The sequence below is a fragment of the Prunus avium genome, chromosome 3 (assembly GCF_965620075.1).
Source record: "Prunus avium chromosome 3, drPruAviu1.hap1.1, whole genome shotgun sequence".
Classification (NCBI taxonomy): domain Eukaryota; kingdom Viridiplantae; phylum Streptophyta; class Magnoliopsida; order Rosales; family Rosaceae; genus Prunus; species Prunus avium.
In genome coordinates, this window is record NC_142286.1 from 24200398 (window position 1) to 24212493 (window position 12096).

At 39.5% G+C, this 12096-nt stretch overlaps 1 long non-coding RNA gene, 1 other non-coding gene and 2 pseudogenes across 2 annotated transcripts; 2 read left to right on the plus strand and 2 right to left on the minus strand.

The window, feature by feature from the left end:
• Nucleotides 1-602: 602 nt before the first annotated feature.
• LOC110750487 (uncharacterized) lies at nt 603-7554 on the plus strand. Its single transcript, XR_015834696.1, has 4 exons — nt 603-1067; nt 1188-1241; nt 1492-1567; nt 7239-7554. It is a non-coding gene; the product is annotated as an uncharacterized LOC110750487 (long non-coding RNA).
• On the minus strand, nt 1956-2891 carry LOC148295767 (uncharacterized; annotated as a pseudogene).
• Nucleotides 3059-7220, minus strand: LOC148295768 (uncharacterized; annotated as a pseudogene).
• Nucleotides 6729-6833, plus strand: LOC148295769 (small nucleolar RNA R71). Its single transcript, XR_015834886.1, has one exon. It is a non-coding gene; the product is annotated as a small nucleolar RNA R71 (small nucleolar RNA).
• Nucleotides 7555-12096: the final 4542 nt, after the last annotated feature.

The window sequence follows — 12096 nt, forward strand, 5'->3', positions numbered from 1 at the left end:
ACAAAAAGTTAAGTATTTTGATCTCACTCCCCACAAACCATGTTGGTGTGATGTGCAAATTTCAAAGTGTAATTCATGAATTAGTATCCAAGCAACAATAAATAGAAAAGACTCTAATGAGGGATTGATCTTCACCATGTCTATTTGTTCTAATGTTTAAAATAATCTATGGATATTAACTTAAAAACGAAAATTTTAAACAAGACTAAAAAAAAAAATTAAAAAACTAAAATTTACTTTCCCACCCCCAAACTTAAATCACACATTGTCCCCAAGGTGTGGAAAAGAAAATAAAGGAAATAATAAAAATAATATAGCCTAAAAGAAAACAAAAAAAATATCACAAATAAAAGAAAAGACCAAAGAAAAATTTAAAATAAGAAAAGAAGGAAAAGAACACACCTGGCAATTGCTGAGGGACCACTAAAATTGAACAGCAAGAGCATCCGCTTGCCATTACCCCACTTGGATGAAATTGGCACCTCATTTTAATGACAATAGAGAGAAAGGGTGTGAATGAGTTGGTCCATGTCAGTGGATGAATAAAAAAAGTGAAATAAGAATCAAATAGACTCTTGACTAGAGCCCAGAGCCAACGGCTCTCGTTGTCCCTTTGCTCATCAGAACCCAGACTCCATTCAATTTTTCTTAGAATCCACGCCGTCACCTATCTCAAAACCCAAAAGTCTCTCTCGTCGTCATTCATCGCTCAACTTCCCCTTTGCAGAGAAATAAAAAATAAATAAAAAAATCGAAGTCTCTCTCTTGTGTGTTTCTCAAAACGCAAACCCTTCCCTTTCTCTGTTAGCCCAGTCACCTGCGCAGATATTCCTTTTCGCAAATATTTCTTCTGTGCACCAATAGCGCTTCTTTATCTTGCGCACACTCAAACCTGCTCTCATAGGCATTTCTCTCATAAACCCACACTCCGCTCTCGTTCGCAGCTGTTTCAAAACTCAAACTTGGAGTTTTCTGTGCTGGATTTGCTCGAAATGGTATTTGGAGTAACCAAGGAGCCGCTCCGTCCTTAACGATGCACTTCAAACATCAGATCTGAGAGGCCAAAGGTAAAACCTTCCTCAGATATTGGAATTTTCGTTTCAGAATTGATGGTGTGAGCAAAGTCTAACCCTTGCGTGTATGTGTATCCATGTGCGGTCAACCCCCAAACTTGCAAATCTGAGCAGATTTACACCACACATTGGTCTCTGCAAAAATCTGAGGTCAGTCATCCTATAGAGGTATAAACACGATCCCCTGTAGAATTTCTGACTTTCACCCTATTGTGTGTTGTAAATGAGTCATAACTGATGAAAATTATGTTTCTGAGCTTGGGTAATGGTAAGCCTCGCGGTTTGCTTGTAATTCATCACTGTCAACTTCGTTTGATGGAAGTAACAATTTTGGCTTCAGTTCAGTTAGAACTGAAGAACCTCTTTGCCTTGTCTTGAGTGACTCATCCACATCTGTTTTCATCTGCATCAATTTTAGATTTGCATCAACTTGGAAATAAGACGTGGAGATTGGCGGAGGTCAGCGAGCAAGTCAATCTTCAAGTTGCGAGCAGGTATAATATCGAATCCCTGCAAGTTTTGTGGTTGTAATCTGGTAGACTTGCTGCTGGGTGCAGGATTCCAGCATAGGAATAGCTGCCTTTGATGTTCATGTAGACTTGCTGCTGGGTGCAGGATTCCAGCATAGGAATAGCTGCCTTTGATGTTCATGTAGACTTGCTACTGGGTGCATGATTCCAGTGTAGGATAATCTGCTAGTATGTTTGCTGCTGATTGTTGTGTCCTGCATGGAACCAAATATGTGTTAGGAGTAGAAAGAAAATAAAAACAACTAGATAAAGAAAACCAACAAAAAGAAGTAACGAGTTTAGAAAAATTGGGTTGCCTCCCAATAAGCGCTTTATTTTAAGTCTGTAGCTAGACGTTGCAGAAGACTGGTGGTCAGATCACTGGTTCCTTCAGAGTCAGTGACTCGCGTGCAATATCGAAGGGCGACTCCAAATATGGTTTCAGCCTGTGACCGTTCACTTTGAATGTGTTGCCATTAATTTCACTTGTAATATCAACCGCCCCATGAGGATAAACCTTAGCAACCAAATAGGGGCCATTCCAACGAGACTTTAACTTCCCTGGAAATAACTTCAACCTTGAACTAAATAACAAAACTTTTTGCCCTGAATGAAAATTCTTTCTGAGAATCTGATTGTCATGAAATGCCTTGGTTTTTTCTTTGTAAATGCGCGTACTCTCATAAGCATCATTACGAATTTCCTCAAGCTCATTAATCTGCAATTTACGTTTTTCCCCAGCAGAATCATAGGAAAAATTCAACTCTTTAATAGCCCAAAACGCCTTATGCTCTAGCTCCATAGGTAAGTGACAAGCCTTACCATAAACCAGCCGAAATGGGGACATCCCAATTGGGCCTTTAAATGCTGTTCTGTACGCCCAGAGAGCATCACTCAATTTCAAACTCCAGTCTCTTCGAGTAGAGCTAACTGTTTTTTCAAGAATTCACTTGATTTCTCTATTTGAAACTTCAACCTGTCCTGATGTTTGTGAATGATAAGGAGTAGCAACACGATGGGTGATCCCATACTTAGCCAACAATGTAGCAAACGATCTATTAACAAAGTGCTTACCCCCATCACTTAGAATGACACGCGGTGTTCCAAATCGTGGAAAAATTACCCCTTGGAGGAATTTCAGAACAACTGATCCTTGATTGGTTGATGCTGCAATTGCCTCGACCCATTTAGAAACATATTCAACAGCCACCAAAATATACTGATTGCCATGGGACATTGGAAATGGTCCCATGAAATCAATACCCCAAACATCAAACAATTCAACGACTAATATACTTTGCTGGGGCATTTCATTTCTTTTGGACTGATTACCCACCCTCTGACAACGATCACAAGATCGACACCAACTATTAGCATCCTTGAAGAGAGTAGGCCAAAACAATCCACTTTGCAAAATTTTAGCTGCTGTTCTTTTAGGGCCAAAATGTCCCCCACAAGCATACTGATGTGCAAACTTTAAAACACTTTCATGCTCTTCTTCTGGAATACACCTGCGAATAACTTGGTCTGAACAATATTTGTACAAATATGGTTCATCCCAAAAATAATACTTTGCATCTGCCAAAAATTTCTTTTTCTGCTGGAAAGTAAAATCTGGATGAAGTACCCCTCTAGCCAAATAATTAACTAAATCAACAAACCATGGTGAAATGATATGGGTAGCAAATAGTTGTTCATCTGGAAAATTTTCATTCAAAGGCAGCAAGTCTTCTTCTGCAGAAATTGGCACAATCAACCTGGACAAATGATCAGCCACAACATTTTCACTACCCTTCTTATCCCTGATTTCTAAGTCAAACTCTTGTAGTAAAAGAATCCAACGAATTAATCGAGGCTTAGCATCTTTCTTCGACAACAAATACTTCAAAGCTGCATGATCTGTGTAAACAATCACCTTAGCCCCAACTAAGTAAGAACGAAATTTTTCTAATGCAAAAATAACTGCCAACAATTCCTTCTCTGTGGTCACATAGTTCAGCTGTGCATCATTGAGAGTCCGACTAGCATAATGAATGACTTGGGGAAGCTTATCTTTCCGCTGTCCAAGAACCGCTCCTACTGCGTAATCTGAAGCATCACACATCAATTCGAAAGGTAAACTCCAATTAGGTGCTGCAATAATGGGTGCTGTAGTGCGGAGTGTCTTTAACTTGTTGAAAGCCTCCAAACAAGCATCATCAAAAACAAAAGGAGCATCCTTAGCCAATAAAGTACACAATGGTCAGCTAATCTTGGAGAAATCCTTGATAAACCGTCTGTAAAACCCAGCATGACCAAGAAAGGATCGAACACTTTTAATAGTTGTCGGTGGTGGCAGCTTTGCAATTACATCAATTTTGGCCTTATCAACCTCAATACCCCTGTTAGAAATCAAGTGGCCTAGGACAATCCCCTGCTTAACCATGAAATGACACTTTTCCCAATTTAAAACAAGGTTTGTCTTAATGCATCTGTCAAGAACTAGGGATAAATTGTTCAAACATTCATCAAAAGAATCCCCAAAAACAGAAAAGTCATCCATAAACACTTCAACTACCTGTTCAACCAATCCGGAAAATATGCTCATCATGCATCGTTGAAACGTTGCAGGAGCATTGCACAAACCAAAGGGCATTCTTCGATATGCAAAAGTCCCAAAAGGACATGTAAATGTTGTCTTCTCTTGATCCTCAGGTGCAACTGGAATCTGGTTGTACCCTGAATACCCATCCAAAAAATAATAGAACGCACGACCAGCCAACCTTTCCAACATTTGATCAGTGAAAGGCAATGGAAAATGATCCTTTCTAGTACCAGCATTGATCTTTCTGTAGTCAACACACATACGCCACCCAGTAGTCAAACGTGTAGGCACAAGTTCATTATTATCATTCTTCACAACTGTAATTCCAGAACGCTTGGGCACCACTTGAGTTGCACTAACCCACTTACTATCTGAAATTGGGTAGATCATCCCAGCATCTAGAAGCTTCATAACCTCAGTACGAACAACTTCTTTCATAATTGGATTCAAACGACGTTGAGCATCAATGGTGGGCTTTACTCCATCTTCCATCAGAATTCTGTGCATGCAAATTGTAGGGCTGATCCCTTTAATGTCTGCTATAGTCCAACCGATTGCATCTTGATAATTTCTTAAAATACGCAGCAATTTTTCTTCTTCTGTTGATGATAAGTCAGTAGCAATAATAACTGGCAGCGAAGAATTTGCACCCAGATAAGCATATTTTAAGTGTCCTGGCAGCACTTTTAAATCCAGCTGAGGTGGCTGTACTTTAGAGGGCTGCAATGGTTTTTTCGGTTCCCCTAAACTCTCAAAAACATGCCTCCAACGGGGGTGTAGAAAAGGAGCACTTTCCAAAGCTGAAACATACTCAAAAACCTCTTCATCTTCAGTGTTTTTATTCTCCAACCCATGCAACACCTTTAACAATGGATCTGATGTCAAACGGGGCATAATTTCTGCATGCATTAAGCTATCTAACATGTCAACACGCATACAATCTTGCACATCAGCTGGCCTTTTGGTTACTTCAAATAAACTGAAAATAACGGACTGATCTTGCACTCTAAGTGTAAGTGTCCCAGCCTCAACATCAATTAAGGTTCGAGCAGTAGCCATGAACGGACGCCCCAAAATAATCGGTGTTTGCATATCTTCATCCATATCCAAGACCACAAAATCTGCAGGAAGATAGAGATTATCCACTTTAATAATGAGATCTTCAATAATTCCCCTAGGGTAAGCAACTGAACGATCCGCTAGTTGTAGAATAACTGATGTAGGCTTGATTTCTCCTTGTCCTAGTCTCTGAAAAACAGAAAAAGGCATTAAATTAATACTGGCACCCAAATCAATTAAAGCACGTTTAAAATTAGAATTTCCAATTGTGCATGAAATTGTAAAACTCCCTGGGTCTTGTTTCTTTGGAGGCAGTTTGTGTAATAAAACTGCACTGCACTGTTCTGTAAGAATAACTTTTTCAAAATCCACGAGCTTCTTTTTCTTTGTGCAAACATCCTTTAAAAACTTGGCATAAGATGGAATGTTCTTAATTGCATCAATCAATGGGAGATTGATCTGAACTTTGGCCAATGTCTTCATAAAATCTGTCAACTGTTGATCTTTAACTTTGGGCTTCAACCTTTCGGGATAAGGCATTGGAGGCACATAAACACGTTCTGCAGTTTCTGCAGCACTTTTTTCACTGTTTTCGGATCTGGCCATAGACTCTGTAGAATCTGCAACAATATCAGATTCTGCAAATTTTCCTGAATCTGTTTGTGGCTATGATGCTGCCTGCGAACTTCCAGCACAAATTTCACCTCTATTGTCATAACTTTTACCCGAACGTAGAACTCGAACTGCCTTACAATCTGCGCCTTCCCTTGGATTCTGTTCAGTTTGGCTAGGAAATGTACCTGGTGCTCTTTCTGAAACTTGGAATGCAATCTCCCCCATTTGTTTTTCTATGTTTTTCACTGTTGCCTGCAGATTTTGGAATTCTTGACTGGTGGCATTTGCTAATTTTTCAATTGCAACCTCCCAAGCAGCCTTAGGTGCAGCAGTTTGTTGTACCTGTTGTTGAAATTGTGGCCTTGCAGGCTGATCTCTGTCCCACTTAAAATTAGGATAATCTCTCCAACCCGGGTTGTAAACATTTGAATATGGGTCATATCTTGGACGCTGGAAATTATTAAATGCATTAACTTGTTCCGCTGCAAATTCCGGATAAGCATCTTTATGTGGACAGCTCAAAAAATCATGGGTTGTCACATTGCAAATGCTACAGGCAGCTGGTAAAGGCTGTTGTACAGCAACCTGTGAACCTGGAATTCTTTGTAATAACATGTCAAATTTTGCATCGAATCTTTCAAGCTTTTTCTCCATTTTTTCAATTTGTGCCGACATATATGGAGAACCATTAGATATCTCAAAAACAGACCTAGATTGTGGCTGCTCAACTGCCCATTGCTGTGTATCTGCTGCCATTTTTTCAAATAATAAACAAGCCTCTTGTGCATTTTTATCCTTGTATGAACCTCCGCATGAAGCGTTGACAAGAGTTTTTGTTGTCATATTTAACCCTCTGAAAAATATATGCACTTGATCCGTACTGCTAATACCAGAATGTGGACATTTTCTATTCAACTCTTTAAACCGTTCCCATGCCTCATGAAACTCTTCATTTGGTTTTTGGGCAAAAGATAGAATTTGAGTTCTCATGTCTCGAGTCTTTGAAGTTGGATAATACTTGTTTAAGAATTTTTCACTGAGTTGGTTCCAAGTGCTAATGCTTCCAGATGGAAGTGTGAGGAGACATCTCCTTGCTTGATCTTTCAATGTGTATGGAAATAAACGAAGCTTAATAGATTCAGCTGAAAATCCTTTCACCAAAATATTCGTGCATCCCATTAAAAATTCTGCAATGTGCATGTTAGGATCATCGGTTGATAACCCATGAAATGTAGGTAGAATACTCAACATGTGATGCTTGATTTCGAATGTAGACCCTTCTTCCACTGCTGGATATGTAATGCAACCTGGTATGTTAGTGGCATGAGCTGTTAAAGAATTACCCAAAGGATCACCAGCCTCTGGTATAACAAAAGCCATTGTTTCTTTACTGTGCAGGTCCTCAGAATATAAAGACTGCAGAAAAGTCCCTTGCAATGAAGGAACCCACAGTAAATTTTGCTCCCTGCGTCTCCTCCTTAAAGATTGCTCAGGTTCTGGATCAAACGGAACCAACTGCTTAACTGCTGAACGCGTGCTGACCATGCACATATTGTAATCTGCACTGCCCTGCTGTGATCTGTAAAAATAAAATAAAAACGGAAATTATTATTTTTTTTTTTTTTGGTATGTATGTACAGCAATAATTAACGCAGAATCTGATTAGAACGAATTATTTTAAATAATCCCCGGCAATGGCGCCAAATTCTTGATAGGCTTTTTTGTACCTGCGCAAACAAGATTAAAACTCCTATAAAACTTGCAAGAATGACAAGGTTATTGTAGTATAAATGATTCTCGCAAGGTCGTTCTCCTCAGGGATTATTAAATAACTCGTCGCAAACCAAATCCTAATTAATTATTGTAAAAGAGAAAATTGAGATGTTTGATTTGAAAACCTTAAATTAAAACGAATTTAACTAATAAAAATAAGGCAGTATGCAAAATTAAAGCTAAGAGCAAGAGAGACAGTTGTGCTTTTAGAAATCAAATTAAGAAAGCACTAGGGATCCGCCGTCACCTTAACAATTCTATATAGTTCTCCCAATTACTTATGACCTATACATGCATATTTCGAAGGTTAGGTATTCCTAATATATGCCTACTTGGACCCCCAACATAGAGCGTATATCACACATGCAATCCGTCTGTGGTATTCAGATCAAATCTAAACATACATGACTCATTAAGTTCTGTGAAACCTTCTGAAAAACCATGCAACCCTTAAGACGTGGTATTCATCCTAAGTGAACTTGCACATATTAATCACAAGAAGCCTTCGTCAATTTCAGGGACCGACCTCCGACCAAAATTGCACCAAATTACTTTTCTAAACAGCCTAATAGTGATCAAGCATCAAGACACTTAGATAGTTTAACCCAGTGATGAATAATTCGAAAACCTGCATGCATATAATCATAAGCAAATTGGATAGAAACTACATATTCTTGCTAAGGCTCGTGGCCTCACCCTAGCAAAAGAGAGTTAGTTACGCATGTTCATAATAAAAATAATCAAGTTCTTCATTAAAATAATAAAGATCGAAAACACCTTGAAGTAGAAGTTCCTCAAAAAAAACCTAGCAAAGTCGCGTTCAAAAGCCAAAAGAGAAGAGCCCCAAAAATTATGTGAACTAGAACTTAAATACTCCCACAAACAAGCTGCCCACAACCAGCTTTTCTATCCCCACAAGGAAACTAAATAAACTAAAATAATGACATGACATAAACTCCAAATTGGACTAGGAGAATCTGTCCATAATCTGCCCAGCCACGTTTTGGCCTCAAATCTGCTCCAAATCCGGCCCAATACAGCTCGTTTGAAAGATAAAAACGCTCTGAACACTTCTCCAGAAGGCCACGAATCCATCAGAGGTCATCTCAGGCTCCAAAAACGCCATAAAAGCCCAAAACGTCACTTTCCAGCACTACGCACTGCTCCTTTATTTTATCGCCAGAAAATAACCGCTGGTAGAAAAGTCTGAAATTTTGATACGATCAAGCCAAGTGACTCACGACCATCCTCCAACTGGAATTACTCCAAAATTCGTCCATTTGATTATGTTTTGCTCCAGAGAAAGTCAAAAGTCCTATATTGAGAATACAATTCAAAGTATCAAAATTCTTCCAAAATATTAACCAAAATATATTAAGAATGGGGCTAAATATATAATATAAAATATGTCCATCACTACCCAAAACGCCAACCACTCCAATTAGGAACGAACTGCCTTTGAACTTGAATTGTCCAATTTCTTACACCTATTGATCTCGGATCGAGCCCAAAACTTGGGCAACATCATAATATGGTGGGAGGAGTAATTTGGTTAGTTTTGAGTGAAATCCGATCTCTAGAACTATCGAATACACCAACCACTCCGATTAGGAACGAACTGCCTATGAACATAAATTGTCCAATTTCTTACACCTATTGATTTCGGATCGAGCCCAAAACTTGGGCAACATCATAATATGGTGGGAGGAGTTATTTGGTTGAGTTTTAGTGAAATCCGATCTCTAGAACTACCCAAAACACCAACCACTCCAATTAGGAACGAACTGCCTTCGAACATGAATTGTCCAATTTCTTACACCTATTGATTTCGGATCGAGCCCAAAACTTGGGCAACATCATAAAATGCTGGGAGGAGTCATTTGGTTAAGTTTGAGTGAAATCCGATCTCTCGAACTACCCAAAACACCAACCACACCAATTACAAACGATCTGCCTTTGAACTTGAATTGTGTAATTTCTTACACCTATTCATTTTGGATTGAGCCCAAAACTTGGGCAACATCAAAATATGGTGGGAGGAGTCATTTGGTTAAGTTTGAGTGAAATACGATCTCTAGAACTACCCAAAACACCAACCACCCCAATTGGGAACGAACTGCATTTGAACTTGAATTGTCCAATTTCTTATACCTATTGATTTCGTATCGAGCCGAAAACTTGGGCAACATCACAATATGGAGGGAGGAGTCATTTGGTTGAGTTTGAGTGAAATACGATCTCTAGAACTACCCAAAACACCAACCACTCCAATTAGGAATGAACTGCCGTTGAACTTGAATTGTCCAATTTCTTACACCTATTGATTTCGGATCGAGCCCAAAACTTGGGCAACATCATAATATGGTGGGAGGAGCCATTTGGTTAGTTTTGAGCGAAATCCGATCTCTAGAACTATGGAATACACCAACCACTCCGATTAGGAACGAACTGCCCTTGAACATAAATTGTCCAATTTCTTACACATATTGATTTCGGATCAAGCCCAAAACTTGGGCAACATCATAATATGGTGGGAGGAGTCATTTGGTTAAGTTTGAGCGAAATCCGATTCTAGAACAACCCAAAACACCAACCACTCCAATTACGAACGATCTGCCTTCGAACTTGAATTGTCCAATTTCTTACACCTATTGATTTCGGATCGAGCCCAAAACTTGGGCAACATCATAATATGGTGGGAGGAGTCATTTGGTTAGTTTTGAGTGAAAACCGATCTCTAGAACTATGGAATACACCAACCACTCCGATTAGGAACGAACTGCCTTTGAACATAAATTGTCTAATTTCTTACACCTATTGATTTCGGATCGAGCCCAAAACTTGGGCAACATCATAATATGGTGGGAGGAGTCAGTTGGCTAAGTTTGAGTGAAATCCGATCTCTAGAACTACCCAAAACACCATCCACTCAAACTAGGAACGAACTGCCTTTGAACTTGAATTGTTCAATTTCTTACACCTATTGATTTCGGATCGAGCCCAAAACTTGGGCAACATCATAATATGGTGGGAGGAGTTATTTGGTTAAGTTTGAGTGAAATCCGATCTCTAGAACTACCCAAAACACCAACCACTCCGATTAGGAACGAACTGCCTTTGAACTTGAATTCTCCAATTTCTTACACCTATTGATTTCGGATCGAGCCCAAAACCTGGGCAACATCATAATATTTTGGGAGGAGTCATTTGGTTAGTTTTGAGTGAAATCCGATCTCTAGAACTATGGAATACACCAACCACTCTGATTAGGAACGAGCTGCCTTTGGACATAAATTGTCCAATTTCTTACACCTATTGAATTCGGATCGAGCTCAAAACTTGGGCAACCTCATAATATGGGGGGAGGAGTCATTTGGTTAGTTTTCAGTGAAATCCGATCTCTAGAACTATGGAATACACCAACCAGTCCGATTAGGAACGAACTGCCTTTGAACATAAATTGCCCAATTTATTACACCTACTGATTTCGGATCGAGCCGAAAACTTGGGCAACATCGTAATATGGTGGGAGGAGTCATTTGGTAAAGTTTGAGTGAAATCCGATCGCTAGAACCACCCAAAACACCAACCACTCCAATTAGGAACGAACAGCCTTCGAACATGAATTGTCCAATTTCTTACACCTATTGATTTTGGATCCAGCCCAAAACTTGGGCAACATCAAAATATGGTGGGGGGAGTCGGTTGGTTAAGTTTGAGTGAAATCCGATCTTTAGAACTACCCTAAACACAAACCACTCCAATTAGGAACGAACTGCCTTCGAACATGAATTGTCCAATTTCTTACACCTATTGATTTTGGATCCAGCCCAAAACTTGGGCAAGATCATAATATGGTGGGAGGAGTCATTTGGTTAAGTTTGAGTGAAATCCGATCTCTAGAACTACCCAAAACACCAACCACCCCAATTAGGAACGAACTGCATTTGAACTTGAATTGTCCAATTTCTTACATCTATTGATTTCGGATCCAGCCCAAAACTTGGGCTCCAACATAATATGGTGGGAGGAGCCATTTGGGTAGTTTTGAGTGAAATCCTATCTCTAGAACTATGGAATACACCAACCACTCCGATTAGGAACGAACTGCCTTTGAACATAAATTGTCCAATTTCTTACACCTATTGATTTCGGATCAAGCCCAAAACTTGGGCAACATCATAATATGGTGGGAGGAGTCATTTGGTAAAGTTTGAGTGAAATCCAATCTCTAGAACTACCCAAGACACCATCCACTCCAATTTGGAACGAACTGCCGTTGAACTTGAATTGGCCGGTTTCTTATACCTATTGATTTCGGATCGAGCCCAAAACTTGGGCAACATCATAATATGGTGGGAGGAGTCATTTGGTAAAGTTTGAGTGAAATCCGATCTCTAGAACTACCCAAGACACCAACCACTCCAATTTGGAACGAACTGCCGTTGAACTTGAATTGGCCGGTTTCTTATACCTATTGATT